General features: G+C 42.7%; 1 protein-coding gene and 1 non-coding gene across 3 annotated transcripts in view; one reads left to right on the forward strand and one right to left on the reverse strand.

Moving 5' to 3' along the window:
• CACNB4 (calcium voltage-gated channel auxiliary subunit beta 4) overlaps window positions 1–21,578 on the reverse strand; it is a 266,569-nt gene that overhangs the window by 151,737 nt on the left and 93,254 nt on the right. The gene's annotated exons all lie outside the window — the stretch shown is intronic.
• On the forward strand, window positions 17,745–17,816 carry TRNAC-GCA. Its single transcript has one exon. It is a non-coding gene; the product is annotated as a tRNA-Cys (tRNA).

Raw genomic sequence — 21,578 nt, forward strand, 5'->3', positions numbered from 1 at the left:
GGATCCCATGGACATTGTGGGGTATGGAGTTACAGAAGGCGAGGTTCAGAAAAAGAACAAGACCGGCACTTTACAGGAACAGACCACCTTTAACGAGGCGAGAAGGGGCAGCAGTCAGATTAGTGAGCTGCTGCACTTATCTAAGAAAAGAGTACGTATGTATAGGCATATATGTGGAACTCTACTGTCTTAAGGGGCCTGTTCTTCTCCAAGGTTGTTCGGAGTAGTTATCTCTTAAACGGCTGGGGCAAGGAATTCTGGAGATCGGCCACAGGCTGGACCGGCTGGGAGCTGGGCAAATCAACCTTAATGTCTATTTTTTTTCTTTGGGTGAGAGAGTTCTTCATTTTGCATAGAATGGTGGGGAGGATCCGGAGGGGAGTTTAACTCCAGGCTATTTTGAGTCGTGTAACATTCCTTCAGACATGAACCAGACATTTTAACATAATTTGGATATATTGATCTGCAGTGAAAAAAATACTGTAGACACTAACAGTTCATTCCAGAAAACAAGAGGGGATTCATAAATACATTGTTATGGATCTCAGAGAACTACTAGTTGACATTAGAAAAAGAATATTATTAGTAAATGTTCAGATTTACCTAACTTAATGAAGAAATGAAGAGTTTTTCCCTGTCAGGTACCTTTAAAGCTTTCTGTTGAAGAACTGAACTAACAGACAATGGCAGGAAGATGGCCTGTGGACCTCAACTAGTACACTTTCACTTCTGATAAAGATACCTACTAGAAAAGTAAGATATGAACCAAAACGGTAACTTCGGAAATCATTATCCTATCTTCGATCAAGCATTCAATTACTGAGAAGAAGAAGAAGAAGAAAAGGCCCAGTGAGGAAAGGACTGACCAAGCTAACTGCATAGACAGTTGTTGCTATAGTTCAGTTGCTAAGTCACATCCGACTTTTTGCGACCCCATGGACTGCAGCACACCAGTAGAGTCCTTCATTTCCTTTCATATTCACCTCTTGTTGGCTATGTTTACTTCATTTAACCGCAGACTGAATGAACAGAAAACAATCAGAGAGAGCTGAAAGGGTAGAAATCATGGGAAAGTGTCCTAACACACACAACTCTGAAACCACAAAAGAAGAGAATAAAATAAAATAAAATAAAATATTTTCATTGTATTTGTTCTCCATCTACTCATTTACTGCCATCTCTACTTCACAACATCTTTTCTCACTTTATCTTTACTTCATCCACTCATTACACTTTCCTCAAAACATATACTTATGACCCAGCTCCCTGCTGTTTCTTCTGCTTGAAACCAACTAAAGCATTTTGCTAGTCTACTGAAATTTTCTACAAATCTTCCCTTTGCAAATCAACTCTCTACCTTATGAGACCTTCCACTGCCAATTCTTCCACAATATTTTTGTTTTCAAGGCATTTCCAATGAGGATATTTTTCTGACTATAAAAGTAAAATATTTTTTAAGAGGTATGGTAGAAAACTTGCAAAATTCAGAACATTACAAAGATAAGAATAAAAATCTGGAGTTTTACTATGAAACATGCTCCTAATACTTTGGTATCATTCTCTGTGTGTATTTTCTTTCACATTTAGAACATGCTATATGTAAACTTTTGTGTTCTCTTAACTATAAAAGCACAAGAATTTCCTCAAATTACTAAAACTTCTCAGAAACATAATCTATTACAATTACATACGTAATTGCATCATATGAATATACTAGGCAGTTCTCACTGTTTTGCTCTTACAAATACTGTTGGAATTATATTAGTCTGTAATTCAGATTATTTTCTTTGGCTAGATTACAGATATTCTTGGATCAAAGTGAATGAACATTTTAAGCCTCATATTCCCAAATGTTGTACAGAAAGAGTCTACCAATTTACATATTACTATTAATAGTTCGATATGAAGTCCTAGTTCTCAACTCTTTTCAGCAAAAGGACAATGGGAGACCTAATCATCTAATTTTTTTAAATCTGTTAATTTGATTCACAAAAAGTGGCATTTCACTGCTGCTTTAATTTGCACTTTTTGTTAATAAACATATATGAACACATATATATAATACTGCACTTTTTCATAAGCATGGCAAATATACTGTCTCTGAATTAGGAATTCCTATATCCAAATAACAGAGACTGTAATGTTCTTGGGCTTCCCATGTGGCTCAGTGGTAAAGAATCTACCTGCCAATACAGGAGATGTGGGTTCCATCCCTGGGTTGGGAAGATTCACTGGAGAAGGAAATGGCAACTCGCTCCAGTATTCTTGCCTGGAAAATTCCATGGACAGAGGAGCCTGGTAGACTACAGTCCATAGGGTAGTAAAGAGTCATACATGACTGAGCACACACACGCAGTCACACAGTGATATTCTTGTCAACAGTCATTTTTGAAAAGTCTTATGAATATGGTATCTGAGGTAATGGCTCTCAACAATGGCAGAAAACCAGAATCACCTGTGGAGCTTTTTTTTTTTTTTTTTTTTTGCCATGCTATACAGCATGTGGGATCTTTCCTGACCAGGGATGGAACCCATGCCCCTTGCATCATAGCCACTGGACTTCAAGTAGAGCTCTTTTACAACCTGTATACACTCTAGAAACTCAAACTCAGTAGATAGTCTACCACCTATATTTTCTAAAAATTCCACTGTTATTTCAGTAGGCAACTGAATGAGAAGACCACCAGATTGAGACTGAAACAGTTACAAATCTCACCTGTCAGGTGAATAAGCTACTGCATCCATTCCTTAGCCATAAGATGAAGAGCATTATGCTCTAAACTATTATTTTAGTCTATACCGCTTACCTTACATCCAGAAGGCAACTTAGGGCCCTGTGAGATCTACTTTTAGCAAGTGATGTAACACTGCCCCTACCTCAGTCTCATTTCTAAGAATGACCTCGTTTCACATGAAAAAGAAAGTAATCTAAATACTGATGTACCACTTGCTCACACACCCAGTACTTGGCAGAAGTATTTACACAGCAGATAAGATACATCTGTTGCGAATTTCCAAAATGGCACCCTTTCCAACTCAAGGAGAGCCCCTGCCTATAATCTATGGGCCAAGGATAAGTATCAATATTATTCATTGATTTCTGTTGATGTTTACCAAGATATGAGATCCAGCTAACTCTTAGACTCACTCACAATCCCACTTCATTTCTAAACAACCAATCCTCCCCTTCACACAGTGAAGCATCACACTGGAACAACAGTCTATGGATATGGATACTGGTGGGCTTCCCTGGTGCTTCAGATGGTAAAGAAACTGCTTGCAACGCAGGAGATCCCAGTGCAATCTCTGGGTCGGAAAGATCCCCTGGAGAATGATATGACAACCCCCTCCAGAGAATTCTGTGGATAGAGAAGCTTGACGGGCTGCAGTCCATGGGGCTGCAAAGAGTCAGACAAGATTGAGTGGTTCTCACACACTGATACTGGTATCACAGGACTTAGCGCACTCAGCACCCTGACATAACCTGGGCAGAGGAAGAGCCCTTATCTCAACCTCGGCGCTAGGCTAGCTGACACAATAATGAAGGGAAATATGAGGGGGAAAAAAAGAAGTTCTGAGGTTAGAAGGAAAAGCTTCCTTCATATCAACTCTGGTAAACACCATTTGACTGGGAAATATCAGCATTAGAACAGCCTGGGCCCAATCAGACTCTCCCAGCAGTTAGGAGCCTAGATCCCTACTGTTATTATTCAGTCTCCAAATAGTGTCCAATTCTTCGAAATCCCATGGACTATAGCATGCCAGGCTTCCCTGTCCCTCACCATCTCCTGGAGTTTGCCCAAGTTCATGGATCACTTCTTTGGTGTAGCGAAGGGGCTTGCATAACTCAATGAAGCTATGAGCCATGTTGTGTAGGGCCACCAAAGATGGACAGGTCACAGTGGAGACTTCTGACAAAACATGATCTGCTGGAGGAGGGAATGGCAAACCACTCCAGTATACCAGCTATGAGAACCCCGCCAACTGTATAAAAATCCCTACTAGGGGTCACAAATTGAACAGCACAAGAATCTCTGCACAACTTACTTTAGAGATTATTTCCTTCCTCACGGGGGCTGAAAGTGGTCATCTCCTACCACCACAGAGAGACCATTCTGGAAGGACGAGATGGTAGGAGAAGACCAAGTTAAGTGCTCAGGACCAGTACTTAAACTGTTGAGTCAGAGCAGAGGAGTAAACCCATGTCCTTGACAAATCTGTAACTGGAAAAAGTCACTCCAATTTTCCAACAAGAAAAGAAGAGGACAGAATTTCAAAATTAGGTAAAATATGAGTTCAAATGAATTCTTCTATCTGTTCCACAGATAAAGTCCCCAATGTATCAGTATTACCACGCCAACCACCTTGGGCTCTTGGTACAAATTAATTGACAATGATGAATAGGCTATTTGAACTTCAAAAATTAAATCTTTATATGGCCATGAATATTCTTTATGGTTTACTACCGCAGCTCAGGGGGGTACTTCAATCTCTGGGCACAGTTGAGTTCAAAGAAGCAAAGTGAACACTCTGTTTCATTCCGTTCATCTCTCTCCGGGGGCCTCTTTGCCAGCCTTTGAATTGTTTCTGCCATGGACAGCATCCTCAAAAAAGCCTCAGGACAGAAAAGCTTGGAGGCTACTGGGCACAATAAGCTGTGATGATGCATCCAAAAGAAAGGGGCTTTGTTGATGTTTTGAACTAGGTAAAAGAAAAAAAGCATTAACAAGTGCACCAAACTTGGTGACTGGAATTAGCAAACCAGGACACATATATTTAAGTGTAATTACAAGGTCACACATTCACACCTAGGCATTTAGCTGTGTGTCACTGTAAATCACCACACCAGCACTTTCCTTTTCCTTCACTTTTTTTTTACTTTTCTAAATTTAGTGCCATTACAAATGCTGTTAACTCAGATAACTCTTGGAACCTATGCACAAAGAAAATGAATCACAGTTCCAGTGAGATCCACCAACTTATATGTCTTCTTTTTTGTACATTTCCATTTCCAGTGACAACATTCCAGTCACTATGCATCATTTCCTGGTGTTCACCCTTGAGGATTTATATATCTGCATAAAGCTGTGTGAAAGATGTCTTTACATATATTTACTAGATTGTACCTCTCCATTTGAAAATTTGATTCCATGAAATAATTTTCATATTCCCTTCTAATCACCAAATGAAATATAATTTTTTTCACTTCTCTTTTTTTAAAAAAATTATTTATTTATTTTACTTTACAATATTGTATTGGTTTTGCCATACATCGACTTGAATCCTCCATGGGGGTGCATGTGTTCCCCATCCTGAGCCCCCCTCCCATCTCCCTCCCCATCCCATCCCTTTGGGTCATCCCAGTGCACCAGCCCCGAGCACCCTGTATCATGCATCAAACCTGGACTAGCAATTCATTTCACATATGATAATTTACACGTTTTTTTTTTTAATCTGAAGTTTGAGATTAATATACCCTGTTAAAATAATCTAGAAATCAAAATAAAGTAAAATCTTCTTGGGAAGTTGTTACGGTGATTGACTGTAAATTATTTTTTTCCAAAAAGTCAAAGTGAACAACAACAGCAAAGGGATAGACAAACTAGGAGTAAACCTCTAAATGTGTCTTGCAATGACTCACATTCGCTTGCTCCTTGGAAGGAAAGCTATGGCAAACATGGACAGAATATTAAAAAGCAGAGATATCACTTTGCTGACAAAGGTCCATAGAGTCAACGCTATGATTTTTCTAGTAGTCATGTAAGGATGTGTGAGTTGGACCATAAAGAAGTCTGAGAACTGAAGATTTGATGCTTTCAAACTGTGGTGCTGGAGACGACTCTTGAGAGTCCCTTGGACAGCAAGGAGATGAAACCAGTCAATCCTAAAGGAAATCAACCCTAGTCAATACTAAAGGAATATTCATTGGAAGGACTGACGCTGAAGGTGAAGCTCCAATACTTTGGCCACCTGATGAGAAGAGCTGACTCATTGGAAAAGACCTTGATGCTGGGAAAGATTGAGGGCAGGAGGAGAAGGGGGTGACAGATGATGAGATGGTTGGAGGGCATCATCAACTCAATGGACATGAGTTTGAGCAAACTCAGAGAGACAGTGAAGGAAAGGGAAGCCTGGCGTGCTACAGTCCATGGGGTCTCAAAGATTTGGACATGACTTAGTGACTGAACAACAACAACTTGCTCTCTGGCCTGGTCAAGCTCGCCAGACCTTAAACACCTCCAATTTTATCTTATACATCAGCCTTTTTTATGTTCACTTAACCCACATTCTGGTGGAATCTAGAAACCTCTACTCTATATCAGAGTGGATAAACAGTCCAATTCCTTAAAAGAAATTTTAAAAAAGTAAAAATAATGCAGCTGCAGCCTGATGACCTCTACGGTCTCTGAATGCCACTGCTTATGTCAGTTCAGGGTGCTATAACAACACATACCATACTCTGGGTAGCTTAAACAACAAACATTTCTCTCTCATAGATCTGGAGGCTGAGAAGTCCGAGATCAGGGTGCCAGCAGCTCTGGTGTTTGGTGACAGCCCTCCTCCATGTTTACATACAGCCGCCTTCCTGCAACATCCTCACATGGCAGACTCCACCCTCATGGCCTCATGTGAATCTGAAGTGAAGTGAAAGTCGCTCAGTCATGTCTGACTCTTCTCGATCCCATGAACTGTAGCCTGCTAGGCTCCTCTGTCTGTGGAATTCTCCAGGCAAGAGTACTGGAGTAGATTGCCAATTCCTTCTCCAGGGTATCTTCCTGACCCAGGGATTGAATCCAGGTCTCCTGCATTGCAGGCAGATTCTTCACCAATTGAGCCACCAGGAAAGCCTAAACATATAAACCTAATAACCTTCCAAAGACTACACTGCCAAACAATTAGGGCTTCAACACATGAACTTGGAGGAGAGACAGAGACCTTCAGCCCATAACTACTAACCAGCACTCCTTCTGTATCTTTTCTCCATTTTCTCCTCACTCCACACAAATCTTTATCAATCTGAAATTCCTACCTCATCCCTCTTCTCTTAAGCATGAACAGATGATCTCACGTCCCTATTCCCCGGGGGGTGAACAAAGGGAGGTTTCCTCAATTTCCTGCTCCATCTCACAAATTAGAGCTCCTTCCATCCCATTTCAGTGGAAGGGGTATCTGACCTCCTTCTAAGGTTGATCTCGTCCCCAGTGCTCAAAACCCAGCTAGAGCTGAAATCTAAGGTGGGCCAGAGAGAGGTGGCATGAAATCCAGACGTGCCATCTACAGTTCTATGTGAGTGTACAATTCTCCAGGCAGTGTGGCAAGCTACACGTTACTGTTTTTAAAAAGAACTCTTCCATTTGTCCCATTTCCTAGGGATCTTAATTAATAATGGTGCACATTCACTCCCTGCATTATTAGTTTATCGCTCAAGTAATTAAGGATGAAATGTAAGGGCAACTATGGCTTTAGGGGGTTGTTAGCTACATAATATGGAGAGAAAGACATGTAATAACCACTGGCAGGAACCACTAAGTGAATCCCTACTCTGGAGGGTTTTTACTTACCAACACAAAGTTCTCGCTTTTCCTGTAAACGGCACAACTGTTTCACAAGTCATTATGAGAGTTCCTGACAGGTGTGAATGCAAAAAGGCACCTTGGGGAGTCAATTTAAGTTTCCTAAAAGGCTGTGGCCGGACTAGTTTACTGTGCAAATCAAGGATGCAACTCTTAGGCCTATTTCTTCCCTTATTCCCACTGAGGTTCATTCTGTCACCCCAAGAAGATGGTGATGCTCTGTGAGCACTTAGCGAATGCAAGCTGAGCATTTCATATCCTTTGACTGACTTCTCCTCCTCCAAAGCAAGGTCAGGCCACGTCACTAAACAGGCTTTGGAAATATTCCACTTCCTAAATTGCAAACAAGTTTTGCAAGCAGCACAAACAGAAAACTTCAGTTCTAGGCACTGTCAAAATGACACTTTTATAAGCTTCCAAATTCAGTAATTAGTGTTTTCCTTACACCCACTGACAGGCCTGAAACTGAGGCCTGCTCTCACAAGGTTCTCAACTCTGGAACCTTTTTTTGGGAGGTGTGGGAAGAAAGGACAAGAAAATGTCTTGGGGAAGGTCAGGGTCAGAGATGTGAACCATGTGTTCACTATCAAGGCTTTACCCATAAATTTCCTTTTGTTAGAAAATATATATTAAAAAAAATTATTTTGGCTGCATCAGATCTTTGTTGCAGCATGTGGAATCTTCTTTTCCTGACCAGGGATCAAACCCACACCCCCTGCATTGGAAGATGGATTCTTAGCCACTGGACCACCAGGGAAGCCCCAAGAAACACATCTTTGATCACTCACTAAATCTAGAAATACTTCTTGAGACAAAGTAATTTGTGGATACTGTTTTTGTTTGACCCAGGAAGCCCAGACCTACTGTCAGAGACAGGAAATAGGAACCTGGGGCCCAGGAGAGACAATATTCACAGGAGCCGATGAAAGTTGAGTCAGACCAGAAGGAACACAGGGTGAAAGTGACGAAGCAAGGGTGAAATAACACAGCAGTGAGAAATCTGTGGGCCAGGGGTGACAAACAAATTGCATGAGGTGCCAAGTAAGTAATTAGAAAAGTAGGCTAGTTCCCGAGGCCAATTCTATCAACACAGGAGCACAGGCCAAGACCACTGTAAAAGTTGAAATGGATAAACACAAAGATATGCATTTAGAGAAAATCAGTCCCATGTGCCTAACATCCTCATACTGAGGTTTAAATTTTACTATCTATGATCAAAAAGCATCCTATTCTGCAGGATGCTTCAAGGTTGCCTTCAGCAAGCAATATCGCCTGCCCAGCCTACATCTAATACATACATCATTGAGGCCAGGTCCCTTCTGGCCCACTGATTGTTAACCAGCTTTGCAAATTCTTTCCAACACTTTTGTTCCCAAGCAGAGAGAGAAAACAAACTTAGCCTTGAGGCCCATGCACTGATCAGAGCAGGAATTAAATTTGCAGAAACTCTGGTTTTTAAGTTTTTCCAAAGTTCATACTCACCAAGACATATTCCAAATTCTTATTGGCCTGCTGAGTAACTCTAAAAGGCTGGTAGGCAGGACTGCCAACATAAGTACCAACACGACTTGTTACCTCAGATACACACCGGGTGTGTTCTTGTCCTTTGGATAACACAAGTCAAAATGTACCCCCAAAACTCCCCCAGGCATGACAATAAACCACAAGGTCAGTGCAACTATTAGGTCAAATGAAGAAACCTCTTATGTGAACTTTTTGGGTGTAAGATGCGTGGCCTCTAGTTGTTCACGTGTGTGCTTCCCACCAGAAAAAAAAAACAAAAACACCTTAGTACATTAGGTTCGATAAGCATTAACAAAAAAGATAAAAGAATCAGGTACTAAATTTATAGATAAAATGATTCAAAGCATAATACCCCTAACAGAGATGTTTCCATAAGTCTGTTTGTCACTTGGAGGGCTGTGGAGCCTGGCAATACTGCCTAGCACGTGGGCCTCACACTGGAACACGGCCCACCAGTACCTGTTAGAGCTCTCAGTTGCTCCTGAGATGAAGCAAAGTTTTCCTTGGCCCGGTTTACTTAAACATTTACTCCAGCTCCTCAAATAGCTGTCATTCTACCGGATTGTTTGCACACGCAAACAAGTTCAAAGCAGTTCAAAGTCTGCAAAGAAAACAATCTGCTTTTGGATAAACGGTTGGAGCAAGTCCATAGCGAGGAAGAAAGACTGTCTGCTAGTTTGTTGTTGTTTTTCTGGTACAGCCATGCAATCAATGATTCCAGCCATGGTGATCCTACAGACAGTCTACCTGGATTCAAGGAAGGCACTGCTAATGGTAAATATTAGGATGGAAGTTCTGAAAATCCATGTGACTGCAGTCACCATACCACTAGCCAGCTTAAACGGAGCCTGGACAGTACAGCCAGAGCATTTGGTTGTTTACTCATTTACTCTATGAGGCTCCAACTCAGCAAATTCGAGGCTTGACTTCCCCTGTGTGTCAGTTTGGCTGTGAGTGTCAAGACCCCCGTCAATCGTCCAGACAACCCAAGATTAATGGAGTAAGAACTGCTCAAGATGTAAAATGATTTGGGGAATGGGGGTAAAGAGTTCCAAAGCTAATGTGGATGCTGGGTCAGCCTACAGCTTGCCAAGTGACCTTATTTAATCCTTCTGGCTTTCCGTTTTTTCCATCTGCAAGCTGAAAAATGTGAGTGACTCAAAAATAAACAGCCCAGTATCCACTCCCTTCCCAAGGATTTTATGTTTCTTTCCAACTGGGACCTGAGTAAACCTGCCATTCCTTTCTACTACTAAGGAATGCAGAAGCCAAAGAACAGGTTCTTGTTTTCTTTTGCTTGATTGCCTCTCTTCTGAATAGCAGTTTCCAAGACTGAAAAGCCAAATATTTTGCCTGGGAAGCTGAAGAAAAGAAGGGAGAGACGAAGTCATAGGAAATGTCATCACATGCAATCAGGCACGAGAAAGGCTCAAGGAAAGCTCTGATTTCCAAACTCGCAGCTGCCACCTGTTGGCGTTTAAGAAAAAATGTTGGTACATCTATTGTGGAGAACAATACGGAGGGAGAGTCCTTAAAAAAAGAAAAACTCTTAACTATCACAGGATCCAGCAATCCCACTCCTGGTCATATATGTCTGAAGAAAACCATAATCCAGAAAGATACATGTACCCCAAAACTCACTGCAACACTATTTACAATAACCAGGACAAGGAAGCAACCTGAATGTCCATCAACAGAAAGATAAAGATGTGGTACATACACATGGAATATTACTCAGCTATTAAAAAAAGAATTAAATAATGGCATTTGCAGTAACATGGAAAGACCTAGAGATTGTCATAATAAGTGAAGTAAGTCAGACAGAGAAAGGCAAATGTCATAAGATATCACTTATATGTAGAATCTAATTTTTTTAAAAAGATATAAATAAACTTATTTACAAAGCTTATATAAAGAAACAGACTTAACAGATATCGAAAACAAAACTTACAGTTACCAAAGGGGGAACATGAGGGGGAGGGATAAATCAACTATACTCCACTAAAATTAAAATTTTTTAAAAAATTACACGGATGTAGTCCCTAGAGACAAGGCAGGCTGATGGTTGTATAAATATACATCACAGGGAATAATGCCAAGGGATCTTTAAATTTCGGCTTCCCAGGTGGCTCAATGGTAAAGAATCCCCCTGCCAATGCAGAAGATGCAGGAGACTCAGATTTGATCCCTGGGTTGGGAAGATCACCTGGAGGAGGAAATGGCAACTCTCTCCAGTATTCTTGCCTGGAGAATCCCATGGACAGAGGAGCCTGGTGGACTACAGTCCAAGAGGTCATAAAGAATCAGACAGGACTGAGTACACACACACATTTTTTAATTTCACCATGAAAAACAGAATATTTATATTCTGTAGTGGGTTGAATCATGCCCCCCCGCCAAAAAATATATCAACATCCAAATTCCTGAATCCACTAGTTGCAACCTCACTCGGAAAAAGGATCTTTGCAAATGCAATTAAGTTAAGGTTGTTGATATGACATCACCCTGCATCATCTGGGTAGTCCCTAAATCCATGACAGGCGTCCTTGCAAGAGACAGACAAGAAGACCCACAGAGACAGAGGAAAAGGTGATGTGAAGACGGAGGCAGAAATTGGAATGATGTAGTCATAAGCCAAGAGGTCAAGGAATGCCAAGAGCCACCAGAAGCTGGAAGAAGGAAAGGACAGAATCTCCCCTAGAGATTCAGAGGAAGGTTACCATACTGACAGCTTGACTTTGGACTTCTGACCTCCAGATCTATGAGAAAATAAGTCTGTTGGTTTATGCCACCAAGTTTTTGACAATTTGTTACAGTAGCCACAGAAAACTAATACACTCCATCCATCTACAATCAAACTCCTAAATTAACCCTGCATTAGTACACTAAACTGTCCTTTTCACTACTGCCATCTTGCTTACATAGGAGCCATCATTTGAGAATATTCCTCAATGTTTTGCAGCTATTACGCTGGCACAGGGAGCAACTGCTACCTAAAGATCCCTAAGTCCATTCTGTCTTTGAGAAACGAATGTTTATGGAGTTGCTGAAATTAAGTCAGCACCCATGTGATAAACGGAAAGAATGTAATCTGATATCCCCAAACCTGGTTTTGTATCCCGACTCTGCCATGTATTATCCATATGAACTTTTAATAAATCTGTTTCTCTGACCCTCAGCTGTCTTATTTGCAAAATGGGAATAAAAGTACCCATACCTCAGAGCGCTATTAGAAGGCTCAGACGTGAAACTTGTGGGCACTGCACAGAAACCAACAGTGCCTGTTACCATTCCGCTCACTGCTTCATCTCCCCTCTGAAAACAGGTAAGTGGAGGTACCAGGGAATCCATCTAAGAGAATCAGCCCTGGATACAGGTAATAACTGGCCACTCGTGCCAAATCTGGATCAGAATGTTGTTTTATTTAGTACACACCTTCTCAGGTCGATTTGTAGAGTTGGCCTCTCCTCTGAATTCCTGTGCTATCTAGCAGAATTGTGAGAATCGACTTGTAAGTGAGCAGATAGGCCCACAGCCAGACTTCCTGTTGGGTGCATGAGCGGGCAGCCAGCAAGTCCCCAACCCGTCCACCAAAGTGGGACTCACGTGGCAAGCCTCACTCCCCTTAAATTCAGTTACCTCTGCTTCTCTCTGTCGCCTCTATTGCCAATGTGCTCTCTCACCCCAAGACAGTGCCCAAAATTTATTTAGAGAACTGTTCTTGCATCTCTAGCCTGAAAACATAAACTGCCACCAGCTCCTGGGCACCGAGGAAGCGGGTGCAAACAGTGTCTTAATTAATTACCCTAATAATCACTCACTCCAACGCCTCCTCCAGACTTCCACTAGATGGCGCCATGGCGTTTCTTCCCAGCTCCAGGGCAAAGACGGGCACTCACCTCAACAGTAGGCCATGTCGGATCCTTTTGAATTTTCTACTCTGCCTTTTTAAATCCAATCTCATCAGCTTCCAAAAAAGCCTCAAATTTTCTTATCAGATGATTGTACCCCTTCCTGTCTGCCAGCTCTGTTATGGATTTTTCCTGCAATTGTTTGGGGGAAATCATTTCAATGAGATTGTGGGAAACAAATGTCGTGTCATTGCATCATCTTGACCAAAGCGCACCTGTTTTAAAAATGCATTAGCCAAAGGGAAAACAAGCACTAGTCTGCTCCTCTACCCCTTGCCTAAGTTACTGAACTGAAACCTGCATGGGCAGGGTCTAATAGGTGTGCAGTTTCTTAAAGCTCCTCAGTGATTGGGATTCTGATGCACCGCCAGAGCTAAGAGCATTAAATCTCTTGGTATAATTAAGGCAGCGTGTGCAATACAAAATAGATCATTAACAGCCACTTCATTTTGTTTAGGTACCAGGCTATGCTTTTAGGTACCCTAAAAGTTAATTGAAAATTACCAGACCAACTCCAGGACATAACTAGTACTTTGCAACCTCAACCCTCTTTCAGTGGGTGCTCTGTTAAATAACATGCTTGGCAGGGAATGTCTAGCTAGGATTCTATCCTATATTCATTTCTTTGTATGTGCCCTCAATCATCACACTTACCACCTCCTTACCTCTAAAGAGCATTAATTCAAGGAATTTAAAAGCAATTTAAACAAATCTCAGTGACTGAAATGGAGGACATAATGTTATATCAAATCCTTGTATCATCAAACCCATTGCTTTTTCCTGGACAGGTAACAAGACTATGGTCTTAGTCCACTCCATCTGCCATAACAAAATAACAGACTGGGAGGCTCAAACAGCAAGCATTTACTTTCTACAGTTCAGAAAGCTGGAAGTCCCAGATCAGGGTGCCAGCCTATTGGGTTCTGGTGGTGCTATTTCTTTGGGCTTCCCTGGCGGCTCAGCAGTAAAGAATCCTCCTGCAATGGAGGAGACACAGCAGACTTGGGTTCGACCCCTGGGTCAGGAAGATCCCTGGAGGAGGAAATGGCAACCCACTCTAGTATTCTTGCCTGGGAAATCCCATGGACAGAAGAGCCTGGTGGGCTACAGTCCATGGGGTTACAGAGAGTCAGACATGACTGTGCACGCACGATGCTCTCTCTGGCGTGGACACAGACATCTTCTTGCTGAACCTGCACATGGCTGGGAGAGTTTCTCTCACATCCTTCCTCATTAGGGCACTAATACCACCAGGAGGGCTCCATCCTCATGATCTAACCACCGGCCAAAGACTCCAAATATCTTCACATTGGGGGTCAGGGCTTCAGTATGAATTGGTTGTAGGGAGGGACACAAACATTCAGTCCACACCAAGTATTACCCTCTTACTTGATCTTTCCTCCCAGTCACACGATATACTGAACCCATATCTTCCACAATGATGTTCCCTTATGTCAGCAAAATGGGTTTTTCCAGCTTACATCCACTCCACTGCAGTCTCCTTTTGGGCAGTATCATCACTTCCATGGCTTCATCACATCTATATGTCCAGATTCACCTCCCTCTGAAATCACAGATGAGTCTACGTAGATGCATGCATGCACACTCAGTCCTGTCCAACTCTTTTCAACCCCATGAACTGTAACCCAGCAGGTTCCTCTGTCCATGGGATTTCCCAGACAAGAATAGTGAAGTGGGTTGTCATTTCCTTCTCCAGGGAATCTTCCTGACCCAGGGATTGAACCCACATCTCCTGCATCTCTTTGCATTAGCAGGCGGGTGCTTTACCACTGAGCCACCAGGGAAGCCTGAGTCTTGGCAGAGTGATGGCCAAATCTGGGAGTTCAGAGTTCCAGAATCTATACCATCCCGTACTAGCAGTGTGACTTAACCACTCTGAACCCAGTTTTCCCATCTGTAAAATGGGACTAACAATACTTTTTTCACAGGGTGGCTACAGACTAAGTGGATTAGTACTGATGACGGACTTAGAACAATAACTGAAACATGATATCCTTCCAATACATGTTATCTGTTGCTATTGCTACTGGGTGGCTCCAGCTGGAAGCATCCTGGACACTGGAAACTCAGGGTATCTATAACTGAATTCATTATTTGCTTCCAGCCTATTCCACTTTTGGATCCCTTTCTCAGTAAACAGCATCACTGAACAGATACATGCACCCCAGTGTTGACTGCAGTACTATTTACAATAGCCAGGACTGGAAGCAACCTAAGTGTCCATCCGCAGAGGAATGGATAAAGAAAATGCAGTATATACATAGATACATTGAAATATTAGCCATTAGAAAGAACGGTGATGGGGACTGGTGTCCGAGGTCCCACACCGCCTCTTCCTCTCTCTCTGCCCGTGGTCTCCTGTCTCACTTACAGATAATTTACTGAAGAATAACAGCTCAGGCTTCTTTCATATTTACTTCACACCAGGTATGGTGTTGGTCTTCCCTGCTGTCTCAATGATAAAGAATCCGCCTGCAATTTAGGAGATGAGAGTTCAGTCCCTGGGTGGGGAAGATGCCCTGGAGAAGGAAATGGCAACCCACTCCAGTATTCTCGCCTGGGAAAATCCCATGGACAGAGGAGTCTGGTGATCTACAGTCCATGGGATCACAGAATCAGACACGACTTAGCAACTAAACAACAACAAGGTAGTGTTCTAAGCACTCTGCACACTGCATCTCACTGAATCTTCATAACCACCCCATGAAGTAGGTACATTCTGGTTTCTGTTTTACAGATTAAGAGGCTGAGCTGCCAAAGGTCACAGTCAGTAAACTGCAGTTAGAATTCAAACCCAGGAAATCGGGCCCAGAGCACATGGCCTTGATCACCACAGCCTCTGCCCCTCAGCACCCTGGGCCGGGCCCAGGGTTGGTGCCCAGGGGAGACAGAAGGATGGGCAGCAAGAAGGGGGCCCAAGACCCACTTCCTGTCCTCCTGAAATTTTTCTTTTTTTAAAAATTTAATTTTTGCATTTTTAAAGGTTACTTTCCACTTACAGCTACTACAAAATATTGGCTGTATTCCCCATGTTGTACAATACATCCTTGAGCCTAATTTATACCCAAGTCTGTACCTCCTACTCCCCATATGTTGCCCCAACTCCCATCCCCCTGACACTCTTAACCACTGGTTTGTTCCATGTACCTGTGGGTCTGCTTCTTTTATGTTATATTCACTAGTTTGCTAGGTCTTTTTAGATTCTACATATAAGCGATATGTACAGTATTTCTCTTTCTCTGTCTAACTCATTTCACTTAGCATAATGCCCTCCAAGTACACCCAGGCTGCTGTAAATCCTGCCCTCCTGAAGCTTACACTCCAGTTGGGGAGATGAACTGTGTATGCTCCTGAACGAAGCCACCATCTGATAAGACAGCGGTCACTCAGCTAAAAAAGTGAGTCCTACTGGTATAAATACTTCTGGAGGATGAAGTTTACTTCAGGCCAGAATTTGAAGGGAGGAGTTTGGGAAATGTGGCTCTGCGGGGTTGCTGAATAGAAGATAAGTTAAGGTGAAGGGTCAGTGGGAACTTCTCAAATCAGCTCAAAGACAATGCAAAAGATACCAGGGAGATTTATGAGAGAGAGTTTTAGAAAACTGGCTTCTGCCCTCCTGCCAGGCACAGACCTAAAGATGCTGACATTGACAAGCCCTCCAAGGAGTGGTCCATGGCACGCCAAAGCCTTCACATGCCACGAGCTACTCCAAGGGGGCTCCTACCACCGTCTGTCCCTTCCCTGCTTCAGACAGGCATACATGTGCATGCACCCTCACTACCCACAGGAAGCAAGAATCTTTTTAAACAAAATTGTTTCCAAGTCTACGAGTGGCTGACTTACAATGCAGCAATTTTTTTACAGTTTATTTATTATTTTGGGCTGTCCTGGGTCTCTGTTGCTGCATGCAGGCTTTTTCTAGTTGCAGGGAGCGGGGGCTACTCCTTGTTGCAGTGCATAAGTTTCTCGTCGTGGCGGCTTTTCTTGTTGTGAATCATGGGCTCGAGTGTCAGGGGCTTCAGTAAGTGTGACACGTGGGCCCAGTAGTTGCAGTTCTGGAGCTCTAGAGCCCAGGCTCAGTATTTGTGGCACTCGGGCTTAGTTGCTCTTCAATATGTGGGATCTTCCTAGACTGGGGATCTAACCCGTGTCTCCTGCATTAGCAGGCAGATTCTTTACCACTGAGCCATCAGAGACGCCCAGCAATATTTTTACAGTGAAGATTTATTTTGGGGGGGCGCTTCTCCCTCCTCTCCTTGCTTAAAAAACAAACACCACACAAAAATGATGGCATTTTGTGATTCAACAAATTAGAAATATTTTTTAAAGGAAGATAATTTTTAAAGTATCAAATAATATGGAACTAATAGAAATCAAAGATCTATTTGTTTGGCTTTTTCTCTGCACAATAAATACTGCCAAGGTTACACAGTGACTATGGTCTAAATACACATCTGCAGTAGAAGATTTTGCAGACGCTTACACAAAGCAAAATGTTTATTAATGGGATCTATTCATTTGAATAAGAATTCTCTGCAATCAACATATACAGTAATTAGCTGTGGTCTTGGTCAGGTTAATTAACCTCTCTGAGCCTTGGTTTATTCATCCATTATCTATCAAATATAATTAACAATGTCTACCTTACAGCACTATTAATTATATTTGATAGATAATGGGTGTACAAACCAATGTCTTCCTTACAGCATAGGTTTCCCGGGTGGCTCAGACGGTAAAGCATCTGCCTGCAATGCAGGAGACCTGGGTTCAATCCCTGGGTCGGGAAGATACTCTGGAGAAGGAAATGGCAACTCAATCCATCCCATGGATGGAGGAGCCTGGCAGGCTACAGTCCATGGGGTTGCAAAGAGTCAGACACAACTGAGCGACTAACACAAACACATACCTTAAAGCACACACGGGGTTCATAAAAGAATTAAATGTAATCATATGATAAAGTGTGATCCAAATGTATGGTATGGCTATTATTATTCTTACCAAATAAATATAGCAGCATCAAAATGAGGTTGCTGCCCTTCTATGTGGTATTGGTGATGACTCAGAACTCAAACGAAGGAAACATCTGTAGCTACACATAGTAAAGAGGGAGTGCTAATGTCAACAGTATTCCTATTGGAAGCAAACCAGTATTTGCATTTTATGTGTTTAGCAGAAATTCTCCATTTGAATTAACAAAAGTTCTTGAGAGCACCAATTATTATGTTCCATATTTTAAAAACACGTCCTATTAATGAACATAACAAAGCATGCTTTCCATTTTTGTGAAAATGAATTTCCATCTCCAGGACCCACATGAAATATGATGTTCTTCCTGATACCAACATTTCTTCCTATAATTTAAAGACAGCTAAATTATTTGGCTTTATTATCTGGATTTTTTTCAAAGAGTTCTGCAGCTGTTCTCATAACTTAGCCCCATTTTTTTCAAAATAGTTCCTGATATATCTGTTAGATTCTAACCCCCAAAGATAGGAGATATGTTTCAGTAAAAACTTTACATCTTTTTCCCTGCAGTTTTTTCCCTTCTCTGCTCTATTTTTGTATGAGCATCATGTTTGAGAGAACCTGCTCCTCATCTTCCTGCCTCAGTGATGTAACTCATCAGTCTGCTGGCTTTGTTTAGATAGAAATACAGAAGTCTCGAGAAGTTCATAGGAGAGAAGGAAGACTTCAGAATTAGTTGGAAGATGCTGGGGTCGAGGAAGAAGGATTTTTTTACAACTCTGACTTGCTCAATCTTGGCACGTCCTTGTATGCACAGCGCAGTAGAACCCGTACACTGCACAAGTGAAGTGAAGTGAAGTGGCCCAGTCGTGTCCGACTCTTTGCGACCCCATGCACTGTAGCCTACCAGGATCCTCAGTCCATGGGATTTTCCAGGCAAGAATACTGGAGTGGGTTGCCATTTCCTTCTCCAGGGGATCTTCCCGACCCAGGGATCAAACCCGGGCCTTCCGCGTTGTAGGCAGACGCTTTACCGTCTGAGCTACCAGGGAAGCCCCACACACTGCACAACTCGGTTCTAAATCAGCAGCGGCCAGGTTCCCTTAAGAAAGCCCGGTGCCCCTTGCTCCGTCCTTTGTTTCCCTCCGATTGAGCCCAGGGCACATTTCTCTCATATCCTTCATCACCCACTGCCCCCGGGAGGCCCCGGACTCCCCCTCATTCCCTTTCCAGATCCTTCTCTTATTCACCAGCAGCCTGTGTCCTGCCCTCTGTGTAGGCGTTTGTCTGGGCAAGCACTGTGCTGCAGACGGTGTCCAGCAAGAATGTGTCCCGGGTTAATCAAACCTAGAAAAAAACCACAACTCAGACTGTCCGTGTCTGTCCATCTGTCTGTCTGTCTCTCCCTCTCTCTCTCTCACACACACACACACACACACAGGCACACACACACATACAGAGACATACCCTAACAACATAACCAACCTCCACCCTCAGCAAGTCCTGCCCCCTGCCCTCCGTGGAGCTGGCAGTCGGCAGAGGGGAACCAACTTATGAAACGACAACGGCACTTCTGTTTCCCTATGGTTATAAAGCAGACGGGGATCTGACAGCGCCAGCTAGCCTGGCAGGACCGAGAACGGGAAGGAGGGAGACCGAGGTGCTGGGGCAACCAGTCATGTCGGCATCTGCAACAGGAAAGACCGGAAGTTCCAGTGTTCCTGCAGACTTCTGTTTTCTTCAAGGTGGAGTCACAAGGTTCCCCGACTCTTTTTTAGGGAGCACTGGGTGGTGACATCTAGTGGCCCCTACTTAAATTACCTTTGGATTCTGATGCCAAGAAAAAAAAAATGCTACGTGGCTCTCAGAAAACGGAAGAGTTAATCAGAAGTGCTGCGGCAACAACCACCAAGTCCTGGATTTCTGTCACAGTCGCCTGGGGCAGGGTCTGCCTCGCTCTGCATCTGCGCCGCCTCATCTGGAAGCAGGGACAGTATCGGCCCTGAGCTCAAGGGCTGTGAGGAGGGCTGACAGAGATCATGTGGCCATGCGTCCAGAAAACGCGGACACATAGTGAGTGTCCAATTAGCTCTGCGTTATTTTAACTGGTAGAATGTGTTTTTTTCAAATTTGTAACATAATCATTGGTGCTACTAAATTGGTTAGCTACACTAGTCTTTGTCATACATTAAACGTATTTTTAAGTACTTAGTGAAACTGCATCCATTTCTACCCACAATCTCCTAGTACTGTTGAGACAGCCAGGAAGATGCGTATGAGGTATCAGGTCCTACAAGCCCTCAACATCACCCTTCATAAATTCAGGGATGTGGGGACCTCACCCTGAGCAGTTCAGTATTATCTATGCCTGCCTGAAACCCCTACAGTGGCCCACGTGCTCCGGGTTTATGTGTGAGATGTTGTCTTACGTGAGATGAGCTCTATTCACTTTGCCACAGTCCACACCTGTCACCTGGCACTGAGCCACTTTACTTCTCCTCTTTTTAAAAATGTAGTTTATCCAAGTATAGTTGATTTCCAGCATTGTGTTCATTTCTTCTGTACAGGAAAGCGATTATTATACACAGGTACACATTCTTTTTCATATTCTTTTCCATTATGGTTTATCACAGGATAGTGAATATGATTTCCTGCGCTATACAGTAGGATGTTGTTGTTTATCCACTCTCTATATAACAGTTTCATCTGCTAATCCCAAACTCCCAATCCATCCCTCCCCGCTATTCTTTTTCCTTGGCAACCACAGGCTGTCCTCTATGCCTGCCTTTTTCTGTTTCATAAAGTTCCTTTGTGTCATAATTTAGATTCCACATATAAATGATCATCATATTTGTCTTTCTCTGACTTAACTTCACTTGGTGTGAAAATCTCTAGGTCCATCCATGGTGCTGCAATTGGCATCACTTCATTCATTTTATGCTGAATCGTATTCCATTGTGTGTGTGTATGTGTGTGTGTGTGTTCAATCGTATTCCATTGTGTGTGTGTATGTGTGTGTGTGTGTTCAATCGTATTCCATTGTGTGTGTGTATGTGTGTGTGTGTGTTCACACATTCTTTATTTGTTCACCTGTCAACGAACATTTAGGTTGCTTCCATGTCTTGATTATTCTAAGTGGTGCTGCTATGAACACTGGGATGCATGTATCTTTTGGAATTAGAGTTTTCTCCAGATAAATGCCCTGGTTCACTTTTCTCATTTATGTTGCCTGCTGGCTTTGAAAACACTTGAGTTTGATACTCCTTGTTTACACACTACAAGACAAAGTCCCTATATCTTATTCTGGAATTGAAGGCTTTTCACAGTCTGCCTTTCTAGCCATGCTTTATTCACATGGCACAGTCATGCCAGCTGAACAGCTGTTCTCATCTAGTCCCTGTGTCTTTCCTGAGCCAGTTCCCACTGTCTGTCTAGAATGCCCCCCAAGCCCTTGCCAGTAAAGCCTGTTTCTCCTCCAAAGCCCACCTTTAATTTCAGACACCTCCGGCACTTCTCCCTGACTGTTACAGCCTGTAGTAATCATCTCCCTTTCTTGGTTCTGTCATCAGTGGATTGGGCTAAT

Source organism: Cervus canadensis, chromosome 15 (genome assembly GCF_019320065.1).
Source record: "Cervus canadensis isolate Bull #8, Minnesota chromosome 15, ASM1932006v1, whole genome shotgun sequence".
NCBI lineage: Eukaryota > Metazoa > Chordata > Mammalia > Artiodactyla > Cervidae > Cervus > Cervus canadensis.